The sequence below is a fragment of the Olea europaea genome, unplaced genomic scaffold (genome assembly GCF_002742605.1).
Source record: "Olea europaea var. sylvestris unplaced genomic scaffold, O_europaea_v1 scaffold1807, whole genome shotgun sequence".
Taxonomy (NCBI): domain Eukaryota; kingdom Viridiplantae; phylum Streptophyta; class Magnoliopsida; order Lamiales; family Oleaceae; genus Olea; species Olea europaea.
The window spans coordinates 50569-58138 of NW_019235819.1; the positions used below are offsets into that span (position 1 = coordinate 50569).

Below are 7570 nucleotides of genomic sequence, written 5' to 3' on the forward strand. Positions count from 1 at the left end.
ATTTGGAAAAATTTAAAAATCTTTTATAAATGATCAAACTTTATTTTCAGCCTCATATTCCAATGAATTTATGAATACCATCCTCTTATCCACCACATATTTTATTTATAAACTAAATCATTTATGAATATTCTCAAACGAAGGCTACAATAAATGAGATATAGATTTCAGATGGATGTAGTTGCCAAAATTCCACTTTGTTGGAACCCTTTCAAGGCTGCACAAAGGCCGTGAACACTGCAATGAAAGAAAAATAAATAAAAAATAAAACTTAAAGGTCAGAGAGTTCACCCAATCAGGACACATCGATTTGTAATACTTTGCAACCTTTACGCATTCTGGTGCCTCTTTTCCCTTTTCTATGATGCACCTGCTCCAGAAAGAGAGTATTCGCCAAGTTCAGAATCATTTACAAATGATGCTGCTGATCTCATTTTAGCATGAATACCAAATTTTACACTTGCAATAATACTAATCAGTCAAATTCATATTATACACACAATGATGAATTTTGACCATAGGCCAGAAAACGAACGAGCAATTACGTTCATAGGCTCATCGAAGGAAACAAAACGCATGAACAAAAAATGATATTGAAAGAATTTGGTCAGAGAAATTGCAGACTCGGTAATAGACTGCAACAATCTTTGTAATTTACTCTGAAAGAGTGACTAACTAATATTTAATTTTGATAGAAGATAATACTTACTTTTAAAACCTACCTACTTACAAAGTAAACGATTTTTGGTACTAAAGCTAGAACTAAAAAGCGGATCAGAATTGTACGAGACTCAGAACCGAACCGAACCGATTTCAACTGGAATCAGAGCGAATCGACTGTTTACGCCCAGTTCTTGTTCAGGTTGGGTGGTTTCATTAAAAATACCTACCCCTACTTTTGAGATACTAGTTCATTATAAAAGTTATTTTCTATTCTTTTGAAATCAATAAATATTTATATTGGAAAGCAATTGGCCTAAAAACATTTCAGCCATCAGGTGAAAATTGGCAGGAATAAATTTTGCTTGATAAAAGGCTATAAAGGCAATATTTTAAGATGACGTGGAGTCTCAGAATAAGAAAGACTTTCTTAAGTCTTAATTATTCGACTTTTGGAAGATTGCAGAAGACTGCGCCCTTAAATATTTTGCTGCAACAGAACAATGTATAATTGAAAAGGTTCAAGTACTACAACTTCAAGTGTGGCAAGAGAATAGCAAGTTTCTATAAGAACGAGTAAACGTTGTGTAGGTGTTGACTACTTCGATTCAAAGACAAGGTAACATGATGAAATAGTTGCATATAATCAAGCAAGGGTGCAAAACTCAAAAGGATTGAATTGGTCGCTTTTCAACTCATCCGAATTTTACCATAACAGTGGTAATAAGGTAGGTGAGCTGGGATTTACTTTAATCAATTGTAATATAATTTGATATTTATGCAATTCATTTATCCTAACCATTCGAGCAAAAGGGTACTTCTACACTGAAGATCCATTACACCGATAGTCTGTGCTGTCTTCACATTTCTGATAGATCAAGTGATTTTACAACCATTAAAATGGTGACTAGAGGTGTAAAGGTGGGAAGGCTAACGATTTTCTCGGGTAGCCAGTCTACCTATCGGACCTGACCAAGTCGGACCAGCTTACACAAGCCTTTATATATAATTTATCTTCTTTTGAAAATTAACTAAAAATAATAACTTGGTAGCTTATCTAAACTGACAGGGGTCAGGCCACACTTTTTTCTAATCCTAACCCAAATTGATAAAATCTAATATGAAGAATTTTATGCTGGCTTAACGATAGCATTTTAGGAACTAGAAAGCATTTATAATATTCAAATTATGTCTCCATTAATTTAAAAATACAAAACCGAGAATAAAGAATAATCTACACAAACCTGTGGTACTCGTAATAACAGTCATAACAACGACGCATCTGATTGTTTGAAGTTTCTGCCTCCACCTGCATTGCAGCCAAAGATATTCGTTCAAACATCATTTCGAAACAAATACATGAATACGTTACAAAAGTATTTAATTTCAAAATCATATAATATCACCTGTGCTAATCTAATATGTCAATATCTGTTCTATCTAACACGAGTTATCAGTGAATTATTAGCTTATGAGCATGTTTTGAAATTTAATAACTTTTCTCCCTATGAAGATTGAAGTAAATAGATTACACATTTTGATATTAAGCTAACACCTATTTCAATTTCAATTACTTTAAAGTCCTAAAAGAAATTAAGTTATCCAATCACCATCACATAATTTATTTTAAGCTTTGTCAAACATGTTCTAAATTAATTGTATGGGAGAAAGTGATTGATTTCTCAGTTTTCATAATAATAAAGGAATCACTTTTCAACTGAAACTCTTTCCTCCTAATTTAACCCGCTCATTCCAAAAGCCCGAAATTCCATAATAATTCTAGAAATTAACGTAGTCTAAACTGCACATATATAGTGTCGTTAAGGCCTAAGGGGGCCTGGAAATACTAATTTCAAATGATGAATCCAAGAAATGAATATGCATTCGTGTATTTATATATAACAAACGAGTCAATGGCAGACCTTGGGGATTTTGGGGTGGTCGGTGGAGGACGGCGGCGGAGCCCTGTACATCAAACGCGTAAATGAAGAAAATAACTATAGGAGATTTGGAAGGGAAAACATCGAAATTTTGACCTCGAAAATGATGTCCACCCAGCGGCCACGACGTGCGCGTCGAAAAGAGCTTTTCGAATTGGGGTCATGGACAGGATTCTGATAACCGTAGCCAAAATTATGATCGAATTACCCAAAAGTCCTAAAAATAATAAAATAAAATAAAATAAAATAAAATTTTCCAAGCACTCCGCGCTACGTAGAGTGCTTGAATTCACGCACTCAAGCACTCCACGCTGTGCGGAGTGCTTGAATTCAAATTTTTAATTTTTTTACTTATATTTTTGTGTTCATTTTCAGACTCATTACGGAATATCAAATAAAATCGAAATATTATATTTTTAATATCGTTTTGAAGTATTCGCGACATAGTATTGCACGTCGTTCACGGTGCGTGAAACGGTCAATCATAACAAATGTTATCGGACGTCAAATTAGGTATGTTCAAACTATATTTCAAAATTTTCGATAATGAGCTAACTTTAAAAATTTATCGACGACTGTGCGATAATCGTATCGATAAATATTTTACATTTTCTCGAAACTCATTTTGAGAACTATATCGTAGAGACATCGAATGATTTAAATAGATATCAAAAATAGTTAAACGGATATTAAACGTATGTGTTAAAAAATACGAATAATTCGTTTTTCTTAAAAAAAATCAATTATTTTATTACTATTTCGAAATTTTCGATAACAAGTTAACTTTAAAAATTCGTCGACGATTATACGATAGCCGAATCGATAAATATTTTACATTCTCTCGAATTTTTTTTTTTACTTATGTTTTTGTGTTTATTTTCAGGCTCATTACGGGATATCAAATGAAGTCGAAATATTATATTCTTAATATCGTTTTGAAGTACTCGCGAAATAGTATTGCACGTCATTAACGGTGCGTGAAACGATCAATCATAGCAAATGTTATCGGACGTCAATGCAGGCATTTTCAAACTATATTTCGAAATTTTCGATAACAAACTAATTTTAAAAATTCATCGACGACTGTGCGATAGTCGAATTGATAAATATTTTACATTTTCTCGAAACTCATTTTGAGAACTATTTCGTAGAGATATCGAATGATCTAAATAGATATCAAAAATAGTTAAATGGACATTAAACGTATGTGTTAAAAAATACGCATAATTCGTTTTTCTTAAAAAAATTAATTATTTTATTACTATTTCGAAATTTTCGATAACAAGTTAACTTTAAAAATTCGTGACGATTGTACGATAGTCGAATCAGTAAATGTTTACATTCTCTCGAAACTCATTTTGAGAATTATATCGTAGAGATATCGAACGATCTAAATAAATATCGAAAATAGTTAAACGGAGATTAAACGTATGTGTTAAAAATGCATTTTTAAAAATTTTTTTTTTAATTCTTTTTTGTTTTACGTCAAATTTGTTTTTTTTTTTTTGGTTTTAACGTAAAATTTTTTAATAATCATTCTTTTATGCAAAAAATTGTATTAGATTATTTTAGAAATTAATTTATCAAGAAGAAAAAGTAACAATAAGAAAAAAATTCCTAAAAATTATCGAATTTTTTTTATATATAAATTTTTTTTAGATGTTAAAATAATTAAGATGAAAAATTTGTTGGCTCAATTTCTCATTGCTATAATTCAAATGTATTTTTTCAAACATTATTATTTTACTCTAAGTGAATATTTAACTTATAAATGACGTATTTGATAATACTATATTCAATATAAGTAAGTCGTTTAATTAATCGAATCATTTTTTTTATTGTTGAATATCTAATTGATATAATTAAATCGTTTAATTAATCGAATCAATTTTTTATTGTTTGCAGTCTCCGTTTATTTCCTTATTTAATATGCTAATATCTCCTTTTATAAAATTCAAGCCATGCATTGCATGGCACAAGACTAGTATTTAAATAAGCACAAAAAAAGTATTCTCAGTCCACGTCATTTAAATAAACGCATATAAAAATATTCTCAGTCCACATCATATATTTTGAACACAATTTTTTTATTTATTTTTATCTTACTTTTATAGTGAAGAAAAAATGTTGTAAGATTTACTAACTTTAAAATTATATGATACTTGATAACATTAACATGAAATTAAATTGTTTTTACTTGAATAATCAAATTTCATGAAATAAAATGTTAAGGAGGATTTAGGAGATTTAACACGAACGAAAAGTAAAATGATATCGGAGATGAATGCACCTGAAATGCAATGCACTTCATGGATCGACTTCACGATTATATGGCTCACCAACTGTGAAGAATATTTCTATGTAGGCTATGTAATTCAAATCGTTGCCATTGTTTTTCATTTATTCCTTATTAATCAAATCGTTCAAAATTTAAAATATCTATTCGCATAGCTACTACTCTATATATATATATATATAGTTAAAAAATAAAGAACAATTTTGAGTTTCTATAAAATATTTTATTGTATGAATGAATGGTTGAAAATCAGTATATATAAAAAAGTTTGAAAAGAATTATTGACAAACAGAGGATTAGTTCAACTTAAAGGAACCATTTAGAGCATCTCTAAAAAACACTTTAATACATGCAACACCCTCTATTTTAAAGAGTTAACTCATGAAATTATGCTTCAAAAGACTTTTTAAATTAACATTTTCATTTAGAATGTGTGTTTGACTATCCAAATTCACTCTTTATAATTAAAAATTCAAAGTATTTCAATTTTCAATGTAGGAAAATATTAAAATAATCTAGAGAAAAGGTAGTTAAAATAAAAGATAGAGAAAATAATAAATATTTTTTGAGAGTAGTAAAATTAAATTTATGTTTGAGCCACATTATTTCCATCAAAATACATTTTTCACCAGTGATTTGACCAATTTCAATAACACATTTTTCATTAAAATAATATTACATATAAATTCAAAAAATTTCTTTATTTTTTAACCAAATATATATATATATATATATATTTTTTATATATATATATATATATTTTTTTGCCAATGATGAAGTTCAAACGAGGGCTAAGTGTTAAATACAAAGAGTTTGTTGGAATATTTCAAAATTTCGACTCTTTAAATTTATAGATCTTTTTTAAAAGAATAGAATATATTCTTTAAAAATAGTGAGATTCTTTAAGATGTTCTTGGCAGTGTTTTTACGTCAAGCCATCAATGCTCGAGCTTTTGGTCAAATGGAGCCCACTGTTTGAATGAATAAATTGCTAAAAAAATGATTTCTTTTACATCCATTAGTAGGACAAAACGAACTTTGTCAATGATGTCACTATTGTTGACTTCTTTTATCTGTGTTTGTTGACAAAGTTAGCCACTTTTTACATTGAGATGAGATTAGATGAAATAAACATCACGATTCACGGGTACCACCTAAGTGGACCAAAAAACGGTATTTTGCAACAAAAGCATTGCAAGACGCACTTGATGCTGATCACGAACAAAAATAGGATAATTTGACAGCGTGTGATTGAGTGATTTTATGTATTATTTTTCTCAATTTCCAATGAAAACATATCAAGTGTTATTTGGGGAAAAAATTTATCATTGACTCTAACTATGTAATATGATTGCATCTCGAAAGGCTAACTACAGAGATTTGGTATTTCCTGCTGAAATGTCAACTTGTGTACGAGTAATAGTTGAAGTGTTTATGCCCTTATTTGATCCCCATTAAATTAAATTACGTTAATTTCATTTTTCTCTCTCCTATTTTCAACCACATAATCTTCCATAAAATAATATTACACGTAAATCGAAAACTTTTCTTTCTTTTTCAATCACTCATTTTTCTAAAAAATATTATTTCTCCATTTTCATTTTCAAGTAATGGGCATCAAATAGGGGCTATATATTAGCTAGTGTTTTACCTAACCAATGCAAATCCTCAAAATAAAATGAAAAAATAAAATTAAAAAATTAGACGGGGTCAAACTTCTTGAGCTGAGAAAAAAATACGATTTTATTTGAGCTTTATGAGTAATATTGAGTCTTAGTTTTTTTTTTTTTTCTTTTTTTAAAAATTAAGACAGAGCTATATTTTAAAATTTTATACCTTTTAAAAGGAGTAATCAGAACTCTTATATAATGGTTAATATTTCATAATTAACACAGGTAAGATTTACCGTTAAAGTAGGCATTCTGATTCTCTCCCTCTCTCAAGACAATTAATGTAATGACTTCCTTGGAAATTTTTTTAAGAATCAAAAGAGAGGATTTAATAAATATTTATAATATTAAATAAGAAAAGTTTAGACTGAACTTCAAGCTTCCTAATAATATGTGAAGAAAATGGTATCACGAAGGTTTAGTAACAAAATGAGCATTTTTTAATTTTTTTTTAAACATTTTCATGGCATGATGGTAAGTTGAACTAAATTAAAGGTCGATAACCAATTAAAATTTTGTTGAACGTTAAGTGACCGCATGTGAAATTTATCCTTCTATAATAATTCGAAAGTATCAATATAAGTCCTTGTTTGAGATACATTTTCTAAAAATTCATTTTTCTTCTCAAATTCATATTTATAACTACATATTATTTGAATAAAATAAGCCCCCGTTTGGCCCCCATTAATTTCTATTACATTTTTCTCTCTCTCATTTTCAACTGTACAATCTTCCATAAAATAATATTATACATAAATCGAAAACTTTTCATTTTATTTCAACCACTCATTTTTAAAAAAATTACTATTCCAACCATTTTCAACTCTACACAATGAGGACCAAACGGGAGCTAATTTTGCAAGTGAAATCATTTTTTTATTTTTATTTTCAATTATGCATTCTTTAAAAATCGCTATTACAAAAATCAATGCAAACAAATAGCCAAAATGGATAAAATGACTACATAAAGTCAAACTTTGCACCGTTAGTCTAAAATCCATCTT

The 7570-nt window shown here is 28.8% G+C and overlaps 1 long non-coding RNA gene across 1 annotated transcript; it reads right to left on the minus strand.

The window, feature by feature from the left end:
- Positions 1 to 303: 303 nt before the first annotated feature.
- Positions 304 to 2628, minus strand: LOC111378379. Its single transcript, XR_002699849.1, has 3 exons — positions 2583 to 2628; positions 1905 to 1969; positions 304 to 370 (listed from the first exon to the last, which is right to left on the minus strand). It is a non-coding gene; the product is annotated as an uncharacterized LOC111378379 (long non-coding RNA).
- Between the last annotated feature and the right edge of the window lie 4942 nt (positions 2629 to 7570).